This window comes from Tachypleus tridentatus, chromosome 10 (assembly GCF_004210375.1).
Source record: "Tachypleus tridentatus isolate NWPU-2018 chromosome 10, ASM421037v1, whole genome shotgun sequence".
NCBI lineage: Eukaryota > Metazoa > Arthropoda > Merostomata > Xiphosura > Limulidae > Tachypleus > Tachypleus tridentatus.
In genome coordinates this window covers 64,340,240-64,355,098 of record NC_134834.1, presented here as the reverse complement: position 1 = coordinate 64,355,098, position 14,859 = coordinate 64,340,240, and the positions used below count along the sequence as shown (strand labels likewise).

Here is a 14,859-nt window from a genome sequence, read left to right as displayed (position 1 = left end):
AACGTGATTAGCTCGAGTTAATGACATAGTGTTGTTGTATGCAAATACTATTGCCTGGTTTTTAAGGCCGTATGTCATATCAATTCACTCTCATCTATAGCAGCTTGTCATTTGTTATTTATTATCAAATTTCTTTCTAAGTGTTTGCTTCACCATGAAATACCTAATGTAATGTGAATTCAGATGTTATATGTGGTTTATTTCTAAATTGGTTTGGCTGGGCACGACCCTGTGGTTAGTAAATTGGGGTACAGATTTGTGGGTCTATTAATGTTACAAAAATAATAAAACTGACATATAAATAAAATTGCGTTTTAAATTTTAGGAAGGTCGGTGCAATTAGGAGTCCACGGAAGTGGCGTGGGGAAGATAACTTTATTGGAGAGTTCTAATCCCCAGTTGGCTCAATCTTTTTTTTATTTGTTTGTTTTATTCTGAAACGCCACTGGTTTGGCTTGATTTGTTTTGAATTTCGCGCAAAGCTATACTAGGGCTGTCTGCGCAACCGTCTCTGATGTAGCAATGAAAGACGAAAGGGAAAGCAGCTAGTCACAATCACCCAGGTCAAATTTTGGGTTATTCTTCTTCCAACAAATATTGGGATTGACCCTAATGTTATAACGCACCCAAGGCTGAAAGGGCATGCATGTTTAGTAGGGCGGGGATTTGAACCCGTAACCTTCAGATTGTGAGTAAAGTACCGTAACTACCTAGCCATAGCGGGTCTAGAAATGTCTGTGAGTGCATCATAATGGTGTTGGTCAAATCCCGTTATTTGGTCTTGGTCAGTCAAAGATAGACCAAGGATTAAAGTTGGGTACTACTAACTATCTTCCCTCTTGAATAGCTTTGTGTGAATATCTGAAAACAATCAAACAAATCTAAATTAGTATTAGTTGATATAAAACTGTTTTTGTTTATATACCAAATGAACTTTATTCAGCCATTTTTCAGTGTTTTATCATTTCGAACTGTGTCTGTTAATGCTCATACGGTTTACCTGGTGTCACTGGAGCAGTACATAATATCTGATACGAAAACAACTTTAGGCAACAAGAACTGTTCTGGGCTGCTTTTTCTTTTTCAACATGAATGATAAACGCGTTATATTCATGTTTGAATGTCGATAATGTCTTTGTTTCCTGTGTTATGACCTTCTTCAGCTCATACCACGAAGTCAGAATCATTATCTGTTTCATTTCTCCGCAAACTGGTTTCAAGTTTTATTTGCTGTTTGTCACCACAAATTGTTCTTATGTTTACTGTTAAATATACTTATTACTTGTTACTATATGTTGTCTATAATGCTACAATGTTTCTGTTTGAAATATTCGTTTATGCTCTTGTTTCTAATTTGTCGCAAAACCTCGGCTTCAAGTTTGTTGTTAGATGCATTTATTGGTTGTGGTAGCAGGTTCGAATTTCACTCCCAACAAACATGCTTTCTCTTTCAGGCGTGAAAGTGTTATAATGTAAGAGTCAATCCTACTTTTCTTTGGTAAAAGAGTATTCTACGAGTGGGCGGTGGGTGGTGATGAGCAGCTGTCTCCTCTCTAGTCTTTCACTGTGAAATTAAGGACGACGAGTGAAAATAGCTCTCCTACTATCCTCCAATTTTCAGTTAAATGTGTTTGTTTGTTTAGAATTAAGCTACACAATGAGCCATCTGTGCTCTGTCCACCACGGGTATCGAAACTCGGTTTTAGCGGTGTGAGTCTGCAGGTATACTGCTCTGCCACTGGGGGTATGTATTTGTTATTTGCCTTCTTAGCTTAACCCAAAGTTTTCAATTAGATGTACTACTGACGATCAACATATGAGTATTCACCTTCGGACGTTATGTTTTAATAACGATGAGACCTTATCAGTTGAACAACACTTACCATATGACTTTTAACCATGAAACTATATTATAGACATGGTAAGCAAAAGTAAGGCCTGATTTCCATGAAACGAAATATGCTTGGTGTTACATTATACAATTCTTTTTACACATTGTTGTTAAATCGAACTAGAATATTGTATGTATCAAACATAAGAAATCTCTTACTTGAACAAGAACTTACAAAATGAAATATCCTCTTTGCTTTCTCTTCTAAGGTTCTTCCACAAAGTATGATTACATCATCTGTCTGATTCAGGCTCGACAAATATCGAGAATCATTTCCTGTATCTGGAAGTTGAAATTAAGCTCAATACTATCTGCTCATACTACTTTGTTGTTGTTTTTTCCCACTTAAAAGGAAGACTGGAAATTGCAACATATATTCCATAAAGCAAATTGTATGAGAAACAATGACAAATAAAGGAAAAAAGTCGATGCATTTGGAAAATTAATTTTATTCAATAAACAACACTTATTAAAACACTTTATAAGATTCACTGAATTCGGTCAGGTGTTGTCATTAAACGATTGTTTGTTTTTTTGAATTTCGCACAAAGCTACTCGAGGGTAATCTGTGCTAGCCGTCCCTAATTTAGCAGTGTAAGACTAGAGGGAAGGCAGCTAGTCATCACCACCCACCGCTAACTCTTGAGCTACTCTTTTACCAACGAATAGTGGGATTGACCGTCACATTATAACGCCTCCACGGCTGAAAGGGCGAGTATATTTTGGTGCAACCGGGATTCGAACCCACGACCCTCAGATTTCAACACGAACGCCTTAACCTACCTGGCCGTGCCGGGTCCGTCATTAAACGAAGTTACATGTTTAGTATCACGTATCCCGAGGTTAAGGGGATGATGGTGGTAATTACTGTGTTCAGAATTTTAAATGGAAGGCTGACCTTACGTTTCTTCAAATTCCCAATGGAACAAATTATTTGATAAAGCGTTGTAAACAACAACATACTCTTCTGTACAGTATGAGGAAGATGGTTTACTGTTCGTAATAATCACGTCCGTAATAATTAAAATGCATTTCTTGTTTAATAATGCTAGTTTAGTGTGGCCAATATACATATATTAAAGACTGAAAGGAAATACATGAATTAATCCGTTCGATAGGAATAACCTAGGATCTAAAATGTTAGTGAATCATATTAAACTCTTTACAGCTTATAAAGACAGGTTCGTCTACCGGAAACATCATTGTTTAATTTATTTTATATTTTCACGATGAAATGATGCATTTTATCTAACTACCCTGCTACTTCAGAATGTAATTTGAAGAAACAATATGATAACTTAGAAAATATATCGTATAATCTACTTTGTTTGAAATCTGTTTCATATTTTATCGTTATTTCAAAAGTTAAACCTACTTTTTTTTTTCGCAGTATCTAATCGTGTGGTAAGTACATCTGAGTTTATTATATATATTTATTTATTTATTTAATTTCTATAGATGTCTTTTTTCTTCACGTTATTAGGTTTATCGGGTTAATTTCTTTTGTGATTAGTGATAAATAATGATCAATTTTTAATTATAGATAACCTGACTTATTGATACTTTTTAATAATGAGAAACTAATTAAATAATTCGAATTAAAATTATTCCTCACTAGAACCTTTTCTTTTAAGAAGCAGAAAGTAATTAATGGTTTATAAACTTTTTACGATCTTAGGTTTAAGAAAATTTAAGATATATTAGCTGGCGGCAAACTTTCAAAGTTTCCATCAGAAAGAGGAAGATAATACCAACGTACTACTTCACTGCACGACATCGAAGCTGCTGTGAACTAAACCCATTTCAGCAGGAGAGCGAAGCTTCCTTGTACATCCTATAATAAACGACCACTAACTTGGAGGTTGAAACCGAGAAGGTATGTAGGCTATTATCATTACGTTTCGCGCGTGTGATATTACTTGTGGTGAAAATAGACAAAACCAACAAGTTAGACAGTAATGCCTTTATCACATACTACTTTTATCTAGTCCTAAGTTAAACATTACTTCTTAATACCTCTTCACAAAATAAACATTTTAATTTGATTCAAAATGCATGTTTTATTTGCAACACTAAATTTATATTTTCCACCACTTCTCTTCAGAAACTATAGGAGAAACTTTCCTGGTTCCACGTAAATTTTAATTTTATTTGCCAGTAACGAAACAACTTAATACTAGCACATATTTTCGTGTGTTTTTAGAATATATAGGTAAATAATTATGAATTGTAAAACTGTTTTCAAAAATTTGGATAATTTGATTATTATAAGTTGTTACAACTATAAATTTTGGATTAATTATACTTTATATCAGTTGCATTTCCAGGATAAATTAAAGACGTGAAATGATTGAGAATTAAAATACCAAACATAAGGTAACATATTTTGTGTACCTGAACCTCAATTTACACACTAGAAACATATGACTTATCATGAAGTGCCCTGACTCTATTAAGGCCTATATTTTTGGAGCACTACCCTACCTAAAGTACTGTAAATTGAACCCTAATCAGATACTTTAAATACACCCGCAATTTCGTGATTCGTAGATTAAAACACACTAATTCATAGTTGTACCTTAGAGGTAAGAAGTTGGAAAAGTCAATGACCTTCTCTTAGACGAAAAGTAGATACGTAAAGCGGAGGTCAACCCGTTGCGGTTTGTGTCCCCAAGAACAGTACTTATTTTCACCATACCACTTGGGCGAATACTTTTATTTCATCTCAATTTTGATCTATTACATACATTTAATGGTTTCTGATCAATAATTAACTCAGACGAATAAAAAATGTTTCTTAGTAAATAATGCAACTGAAATTAAATACTTAAAAATAGTAACAATCTATTTTTTGTTATTTTTTGTCCTGTTGCACATGTTGAGTTTGGCCATATTCGTTCTATCATATAAGGTTAGAATAAAACAAACACACTCTGCGAGTTTAATCGTTAATCGTAAGTGTTAGGTTATTTCATTCATTTTGTTATCAGCTATCTTTTGTTAGTTCGAGTTTTCGGGGTTATTTTGTTTGAAATTTTATTAATTTTTTTTGATAAATGAAATTTGTTACATTTTGACATCAGATTCACCTCACTTTATCTTAAACATTGTTTATTTTCTTGATTTCTTATGTTAAAGTTTTTGTTTTATTTTTTACATTAATTGTTATATTTGGTCATAACTGGATTTTTATCCGAGAGAAGTTATGTTCATCCAAGTTAATAACGTTAGATTGATGGCTTTTGTTAAAAAATAACAGCACTGTTAAACAAAGAATGATCACAATGCTTGTTAAGTGCAGCGTTTCGCTCAGTTATTTTGCGAAACTATACAATTCGAGGCAGGTAAAGTCGTTTACTCTACGTGTAAAAGAAATTATCTTAAAATTACGATAAAGTGATAACAATTAAACTGGTGCTATTATCGATAGGGTATTTGGAAAACTGAAGTTTCAGATACTACTATTTGATAAAAAAATGAACTTAGCCACTTGACAACAAATTATCGAAACTGAAAATTGTGGTGTAGTATAATAGTATCACGAAAAAAAATTTAATCTAGGCTTTTTTGGGTGTCAATCCATAATATCCGAACCGATCGTAGCTTATCTTTGTTAACAGCAATCTGATAACAATTTCGAAACTAGAAATTTTACACGGAAGAAATCGAAGTGTGTATACTCCATACACTATTTTATAATCTTCTTGTACAAATATATTTATTTTTGCATTCGTACGTAACATATCTCACAACTTTACCTATTTCTGCTAACAAGGCATCTTAAAATACTGTGATCTTAACTGGCTATAGAACCAATAATGAATAGATTGGCTAAGTAAACACTTAAAAACAATTGTGTTTTTTAACAATGGTGTAATATTTTAGATGAAATCATCTGGTGAAAACTAAATAATGTTTTACTTTGTTTAAAAGCGTGTGTTTGTGAGTTCATATAACAAAGCCACATCGGGCTATCTGCTGAGCCCTCCGAAGGGAATCGAACCCCTGTTTTAGCGTTGTAAATCCGTAGACATACCGTTGTACGAGCGGGGGGCTTGTTTAAAAGCAAAGTGAATAAAGGAAATGTGCACCGTACTCACTGCAGGGATTGAAACCAAAATTTTAGTGTTGTAAACCCTGGAATTTACCACTGGGATTTGGATGTATGAATGTTTTCAAAATCAACGTGTACAGAGCTACCTAACTGTTCTTCCCATTTCATAATCCATCTAATTTTATGGACCTTCTCAAATAGTTATGTTAAATATCTGAAAAATAGTTAAATTAAAACAAAAGAAATTTATGAAGCTTCACGCTTTTCACTGGCTCTAAAGCATTCGCAACGGTTACATGTAATCCGAAAGGGTGAATATCACACGGTAAAAATAATAAGCGTTCACAGCATTGCTGTTGTTTCTCTTGAAATACATCATAAATATTGGGATAAAAAAAGGAATGTCGTACTTTTATCAGTGGATTGTTCTTACATCTTCAAGGAATGTCGTACTTTTATCAGCGGATTGTATTTACATCTTCAAGAAGTGTTGTACTTATAACAGTAGATCGTTCTTAGATCTTCAAACACTATTTTTGTTTTACAATACAGTCATTTGGTAACTAAAGACTTCATAATGTAATGACAGAAGTCGATACAGACTTTTTGTTTCCGAGTTGTGTAAAGAGTTACTTATACTAAACTTGTGTGTGGTTTCAGTACGTCCCGAGAGTGCGTGCGTCTCTTCGATCGAGTGCTACAAAGCTAATTTGTCACCATACTTTCCACCCACCCTCTTTGTGGAAATGAGAAATTCCAGTTCTTTTTCCGTTTTATGTGGCCTTGTGCTCGATAACTAGTGTTCTGTCCGCTCGCTAGGTAACGTCTCTTCACAATCATTGAATGCTTACTTGAGGTTCCCCTTACTGCTATCCCCCTTTTTGGCTTCGGAGTAGGCTTAACTGTGTTGTAACACGCATCGGTTGCCAGTAGTAGTTCTTAAGTTTTTAAGGGCTAATGTGTTGTTCTGTAATAAATGGATGAGTCAGGTGTCAGGTTTTTCTGATACTGAATCAAACTTTTGAAGAAATATGTGATTTAGAGCTATACCAAAGATTTTCTACGTTTCTCTTTACATTCTGACACCAAAAAGAGAAAGCTGAACTTCTGAACCAATGATTATCACTCAATAAAGCTGTCTCAAGAGAACTACAAGCAACTCAAGGGCAGAAAATACCACACGTTAAAACTGCTTCTGACAATACGGTGTAAGGCCTAGGAACGTTTTGGGAGCGAGATATATTAGCGTAGATCAGTTACCAACTTAGCAATGAAGAGCAGTGATTGCTCAGAGGTGAGCTTGTTACGCCCCTGCCATCCCAATTGGCCATCGGTATTGTCAGTCAAGGCTGTCCCCAGGCTGAAGCCATCCGTCACGGAGTAGAGAAACATCTGTTGGGGGAGCGACGCCCTTCCGTATGCAGGCCTGACGCGAAACGTGAACCTGATCTCGTAGTGGTCGGACACAACTGTTTGCTTTTTCCCCGTGACTGAAGGTGCACGTGCATTGTTTCATCACCTACTGCAATGAACCGGGCCTGAAACAATAGAATTTTTGACGTTATACTGTAGGTTTCAGATGCTAGTGGACAATCAATTAATTAGAACTACAACAATAACAAGAATTAGCACTGTACCCGAATGATTATCAGTATTCTGTTCCGAAACAAGGCAAACTTAATGGTTTAGGCTGAAGCAGCACTGAAGAAGAATCTTGTTTTTCAATGACGAACGTGGTTCCACGTAAGTAATATTTAAGTTAATTATATAGAAGTAGTAACAATTATTATAGTATTAGAATTTAAAAAACATTTTCTCACAATGTCTCTTTTTGGAGAAAAAAATTACGAAAAGTTGACAAAGTTTGTTACGTTTCTTGATATAAGCATCAGAGAGAGTGAACAAACGTTATACTTTCATACATTTCAATATAACTATTACATTGGCCGAATAATAACTAAGCCCTTAAAAGACTTAAATTTAGTAATGATAGCATGTTGTACTGTGTTAACTCTTCCATTCCCCAACCCCCAAACGTTCTTTATATTTGTAAATAGTCGACAACGGTATTTACTGCAGTCGGGACTCTTTAAAACCCGTCGTAGAACAGTCTTGGTTAAAAATGTCTCGAGTAATCGCGTTACTCAAAAGTTTTTTAATAACAATACGAGAGAGGGGCGTGGTGTCATAATAAACCACGTCATATGCTAGTGTAAAAGTGAAATGGTGTATCTACGATTGCGTTTAGAATGTTCTTTGGAAAACTTAATTTACTAAACAGCTTATAAGATCACATTCACTGTAATTTACTTTAGGATTTGGTTTAAGCTCTCGTGTTTTCTGAGAGTTATTATAACATACTTTTATGATGAAAGCCACTCTAGGAAAAAAATTGAATATGTATATACCTTTAAAATGTCGTGAAGACGTGTTTTTGTATTTATTGTGTAATAATTTTAATGTCAGAATGGTCAAATAACCAACAAAAGCTAGAATAACATCCTCAAAACATTCTGTGTTAATGACTAAAGTTCTAAAACATTAAAAGGTTGATGATATCGTATTTATTTTACGGTTTAAATTAACCTGTGAAATTGTTATTACTTATATTTTATAATTAGGTTTGGTCTGAACACAGACCCTTAAATCAAACAGTTTAACTTGACGGCTTTAGACTTGTTTTCCACTTTAGCGACCTAGGTTCGTGTTGGAAATTATTTATCAATTATAAAATGTGAAAAAAGCACAACTATACATATAATGTATAGCGTAGTTTTATAATTTCGCTTGCATTAGTCTCGTTTCATTTCTCCGAAAGTGTCTATATATACATGCATATATTTTCCTAATGTATCTTTGTTTCAGAGTTGCCTTTGTATTTGTCAATTATATTTCGTCATAATCGAATTTTTTACAATTTTCACCGCCTTGAGAGGAAATTCTAAAGGGTTAGATTGATAATTTTATTTTTTCAAATATCTCGAAAATATTTCAAAAATAATATTTTTCTACATCAGTATCACTCCACACCCGTTTACGTTTATAAACTAGCAGTGTTTTAAGTCAATTTCTAAACGTACTGATAAGCGTTGATGAACAGACAGATAGCTAAGTACGTTTATTTGGAAAGCTGCATGGTAAGCCACACAAAGAGCGTTGTCTGAGGGAACAGCGGTTGTGCTTCCTGTCCGTTTGAGCTTTTGTTGGCTGGTAACATTAGTGGCGGGAATTTGAATTTACTATCGCAACCAGAAGGAAAATCGCCAATATGGAGGAATAGGTCCAAGCGAACCTGACCCTCGCTGGTCTGTAAGACAAAAATCCCGACAAGGAAAAATCGAAGAAAGCGAAAATCACCTTTTATCAACTAAGCTAGAAATCAATTTAGGCAAAAATGAATGATCCCAGATGAGACGAAATCGTTTCGGAATAAATATATTCCATGATAAGAATAAAACTGTAGTAGAGATAAAATAAGAAGTGTTATCTATGGGCAACAGTTCAGTCGTAAGTGTTACAAAACTAAAATAAAAATTACACGAGGAATGCATATGTATTGAAAAACAAGGGATAAAACAGATATTAAAAAGGTTTAGTTGAATTGAGCTTGTTGTATTATTTAACCTGGGATTTTTTTCACTATATTAATATTTTTCAAAATTATAAGTTGTTTTCTAAGAGAAGATGGTTTTCGTTTTCACAGAGTTAGTCACAGTTTATTTTCGTTTGTGTATGTTTTTATGTGTTTTTGTTGATGTATCTCGGTGGTGTTATTTTAAACATAAATAGGAAATGTATTCACAGATTTCAAGTTAATTAATACACATATAAATATAAGTACTTTAAAGAATTTTCAAGCTAGATAATTAGAACGTAAATAGCAATAACTCGTGTTGAAAGTAGAAACCCATCAAATTTCCACTTAGTATTGGTTTATTACATGTCATTTCTCGATACTCAGTTTTAATGTATACACACACACATATATATATGGGTGTCTGAATATGAAATTACGACTTAAGTGAAAATACGGACTGTGTAAAACTCATATAATCATTTTCTTACTTTCTATCTTATAAAGACAATATTTGCTTTATGAAAATACTAGTGTCATGTTATTCACTACAAGACCTGTTTTATGAGCATTCAGTGACATTTGAACTCCAACATATAGGGATTGGTCTTTGTATCACATTAAACAGTTTTCTTCGATATATTGTTGAAGCTAAGTCTACCTTCACAGAACCCGCGAGTTACCGATAGGTTGCATATGAACTTTGTCGATATTTTAAAAGCATTTATACAGTAAATCGATTGTAAGCTTATAGCTTTGTTCATTACAGACTTTCAAATAAAATGTGAGCCACACACGAAATTATTAAGCAAAACCATCACATCAATATAACAATTAATTTTACTAATTAAGTCTGGGGTCCAACGTATATCTTACACAGAAAAATTAGTAATTCCACTCATTATTTTTACTTTTTTTTTATTCCATGTGTGTTGTAACAGGCAAAATCTCTTATGTTATGGAAATTTCTAATCTAATGATTCATGGACACAATCTGATCATTCAGCTTCTTGGTAAAATAAAACATTTTTTTTTAATATACCGATCCTGTTATCCTACCAGCGGTTTGTTTAGTTCAAAACTGGGTGTGAAACTGTATTTCTAAAGTTCGTAGCCAAGCAGTGCGTCTTATAGTTGTCTATGGTATCGAGTATTATTCCTAAGTTTCACTACCTTGTATGCTTGTATAGTCACGCTCGAATGGAAAGATTGGTAATTAAATACCCTGGCTGTGCACGTGATAATGATGCCTTCTTGCCTAATCTAGCAGGTACTGTAGTATTTAACATAATATGGGCCGTGGTTGTTTACAGTAAACCACTTCTAAGGAAATGGGTACAGTGTGAAATCTTATGTGGGGACACTGGAAAGTTCGCGACCTGAGAAAGCTGCCGTGATTGCAAGGGGGCGCTTGCTTGTTTCGAAACAATTGGACCACACTTAGATTTCGCGATACGTTATATCATTTTTGTACCTTATTTGTGTTGTTTAAATATGTCGCTGTATATTTTCATACAACTCCGTTTTTAAGTGTTATTGCTAAGAAAAAGAAAATATACGGAAGTTTTGATATTACCGTAGAAAATATATACACTTTTAGTACACTGCTTGGCGTTGAATGTATTCTTTCTAGTAGATATGTACGCAATGACTATTTAAAAAATATATATAAAGACATGAATCCGGAACTGCAAACAAGATCAGTTTCGTCAACGCTTAGGCTTAATAAACATTCGTGTACTGTGACACGTAGAAAATAAACAAAATGACTTTTTAAACGAAAGTTTGTTTGTTTGTTATTAAGCACAAAATTACACAAAGCGCTATCTGTACTCTGTCCATCTCTGGTATCGAAACCCGCTGCGTGGCGTAAACAGAAGTATTTACTCATATTGAATCACGACGAATAACTTGCATTTCCCTTGTGTTATACGCATAACTGTGTTGTTTACTCTGTTTGCAAAAAATTAAAACATTACATATCTATACATTTATTTCTCAAATAAAATTTGCTTCTTTGGTCCATTTTCAGTTCACTGGACTTTTGATGGACTTCCTTAAAGTAGATAAAAATATCGAAAGAGAGATCAGATTAAGTTAAATAGCAAATTCGGCTTATGGTGTTTCTTGTAATAATAGCCATTATCCATTAAACACTAATTACTCGACTCATTATATCAACTTATTATATGATTGTAACATGTTACAAAATTACTAAAAAGAGTAGCGTTTGTAATGGAGACAACTGAGTTGTACTATGTTTTGCGATAATATTTACTGGCACACAACGCATGGGTGAATATAAGTTGTTTTTATGCTGTTTACGAAACTGTATATGCCGGGTAATGTGTAACGGTGCTAACCGAAACCACACAATTCGTTTTGTAAACATACACGTGTTCAATAAAACCTTTAACTTTTGTGACGTGTTAGATAGCCTGGTTTTACTGTTTTACGTTTTTCATGAACAATTTGAATTTTTATGACTAGAATTTTTCACAAAATGCTTCTGGCTTGGCCTTGGCCTCTGTATATAGCTTAAAACGTCGTTTACCTCAAAAACCAAAGCAGAAGGCGTACAGAAGAAATTCCATTCCCATACGATTTTTATTGCACATCCCTCCCATATAACCTCCGGGCAAAGAAACGTTTTTCTTTCTCGTTCATTCCACAGTTGTATTAGAATAAAAAATGAGTTATTAGTTTTTGTTCCTTAACACATGTGGTCGATTTTTGGATTCAATGAATATTATTTGGAAGTCATTTAAAATATAACTAATTTAACGGCTGACCTTAATAGCAGCTTAAACATCTTTATGTTTCTATTATTCTTTTGTCTCTTAAATAATTTTCAAATCTTAAACTAAACACACGGAAAACAAATATTCTTCCAGTTGTTAACTATCGTAGCTTTGTTAGTTCTTTTTTCTCTTCAATCATACATTTTATTTTTTCAGACTTTCTAAGTTATTTTTGTTTTTAATAACTAACGCTTATTTGTGGGTATTGAGTTATATAATGGAAGTATTTTGTTTTTTTTTAATTACTTTTGTTGAAAACAATATTACTTTCGCGTAATTAACAGCAACTTTAGTACTAAACAATAGAAGATTGAACGCTCAGTTATTAGACTAAAACGAAATTAGTGGATGACCCCTATCTGGGAGATCTCTTGCGCCCAAAAGCGGCTCGGGACCTATTAGTGAATGTAACGCAAAGAGACGAGGCGTAAAAGGGCCTCTTTCTTTCTGCACCCTGCCCTTGTCCTGGGGGAGGAGAGGGGGGACTGGGTTCTTGTTCTGTTTTACCTCGTACCCCACGTGTTCCCATGCTTAGAGGAAATGAGACAAAGACCATTCCAGTCTCTGAGGAGCTTTGCTATCAAAACTGCCCAACCAACCCACCCAAACTGGTTCTGGTTTATTTCTCTCTCATATGAACAATTTACGATTTTTGTAAAGTTTTCTGCGATTTCTCCAACCTTTTATTAATCAGTTCTACAATAGAAAAAAGTTAATGTGTAAGGCGTATTTATATCAACATTCCTTAATATGTACTTGTTCATATTCAACACGCAATTTGTGTAAAATACTCATGTATTTCATTGTTAACTTCAACGGCCAATTGAATTTTAAGCATTGCACGATACAAATCACGTGGTTTGCATGTACTTATATTGCTAAGCGTCTCGTGTAACGCTTCTGAACGGTACCAGGCGGCATTGAGTTGCCTGTCGACAACTGTGACTTCTCTAAACTCTACAAACAGTGAAATGAGCAGAAAATAAAACATCTTGTTTGTGAGTTTATCATATTCCATAATTTAATGAGTAAATCCGTTTTCTTTTTCTCACAATACCTTTGTCGTTCTTTATGCAATGTAATTAATTTTGGTAATATAAAGAACAAAATGAAGTTTTTCTACTTAAGTATTTTTTTGAATGATGGAAGCGAATCATATTCATCTGATATTACGACGTTTAAAAACATTGATGGATTTTAGTTTCATTCCGAACGTAGTTCTAGTATATAGGTCCAATTTACCTGAAATAATTCGTTATACTTAACTACGATCATAGCTGAGAATAACATAAACATTAACGAACGAAGAAAGACTTACTGTTTATAATTATGGCCTGGTGTATATGGTCTAATAAAAGAGCATTTCTAATATTTAACAGTTCTGGAGTAAGTGCATTTCTTTCTTGTATTCTTAGTGGCTTATGATGTTTTATTGCTATTGGACAACACTGAGAGAAACTTATAAGAAATTCAGAAGTAATTTTGATGATTTACGTTTTGGATCAAAGCTTACCAATCACCCTTTTGGAAAAAAATATCTTTTACAATTTTTGTTTAAAGCAACAACTAATAAATATGTGTTTTAAACAGTAGTGAATAAATATGATTAAAACTTGGTTCTTTGATGGTTCTCGAACGTTTGTGTCGTTTTCTTCTTCTTTTTAAATAACTAGTTAATAACTTTGCTGACGAATGGTTACATTTTAACCATTACTGCGAGTTTATGATATATTTCTACATTTTAAATAATGGTAGATATAGGTACTCGTGCTTTATTGTACCTTGTGAATGCTCTGAAATAGCTTTTGTTCGAAGTATTTGAAAAGTCTTTGGATACATTAGTTTTCTGTCGTATCTATACAGTTGCGCTTCATTTTAATTATTAATGCTAGTTTTACACACGTAAGTAATGCCCCTAAATTCAAACTGATTCGTTGGTCTCTGTATTCAGCTGTCTTGTTCTAAATAGTGTAAAGTGAAACTGGTTGTAAACTTGTTTTTATTACTTGACTCGACGAAACCTACCTTGCATCCTTGCGTTTCGAAGTCATGCTTTGTTGTTCGGAATTCGTGAGGTCACCAACCTACCGAAACTGGATGCTCTGTACTATGAGTTTTTGATTTTGCCCAATGAGGGTTGGCGAGAAAAAAAGAAGCGTCCTCTGGTGAGGGAAAATAACGCAGGCATGGCCGATCGAGTTCATGTGATGGTTGCAGCATTACTCTAAGGCAGCCAGGTTAAGCCTACATACCTCCTGTTTGTTTATTGTTTATTTGTGAGGTTCGTGGCGCGTGTGCTGCGCTAGTTGGCACACGCGTAATGGCAACCTTTTCAAGTACCTTTTGAGCAGTGGAGTTTAGTTAAGCCTTCTACCACCTCAGACGTCAAGTAGTTGTAAATAGGAGTGGCTGTAAATTTAACGATGCTCATTATTATCTTACAAGATTTATGTATTCATTGGGCTGTAGTTCATAAAGTCACTTCTATATAATTAATGGAAGAATTATTACTAATCATTAACTTACTAAAAGTGGTTAT

At 33.9% G+C, this 14,859-nt stretch overlaps 1 protein-coding gene across 3 annotated transcripts in view; it reads left to right on the top strand.

The window, feature by feature from the left end:
• Positions 1-14,859, top strand: part of LOC143229454 (zinc finger MIZ domain-containing protein 1-like) — a 177,362-nt gene that overhangs the window by 37,255 nt on the left and 125,248 nt on the right. Inside the window, exon 2 of one of the 3 annotated variants that reach the window (XM_076461789.1) lies at positions 3,570-3,767. The exons of 1 other annotated variant lie outside the window; for it this stretch is intronic. The gene's annotated coding sequence lies outside the window, so the exon portion shown is untranslated. Of the gene's footprint in view, positions 1-3,569; positions 3,768-6,725; positions 7,689-14,859 lie in introns of those variants that run through there. One more of the 3 variants, XM_076461788.1, reaches the window with a different exon arrangement.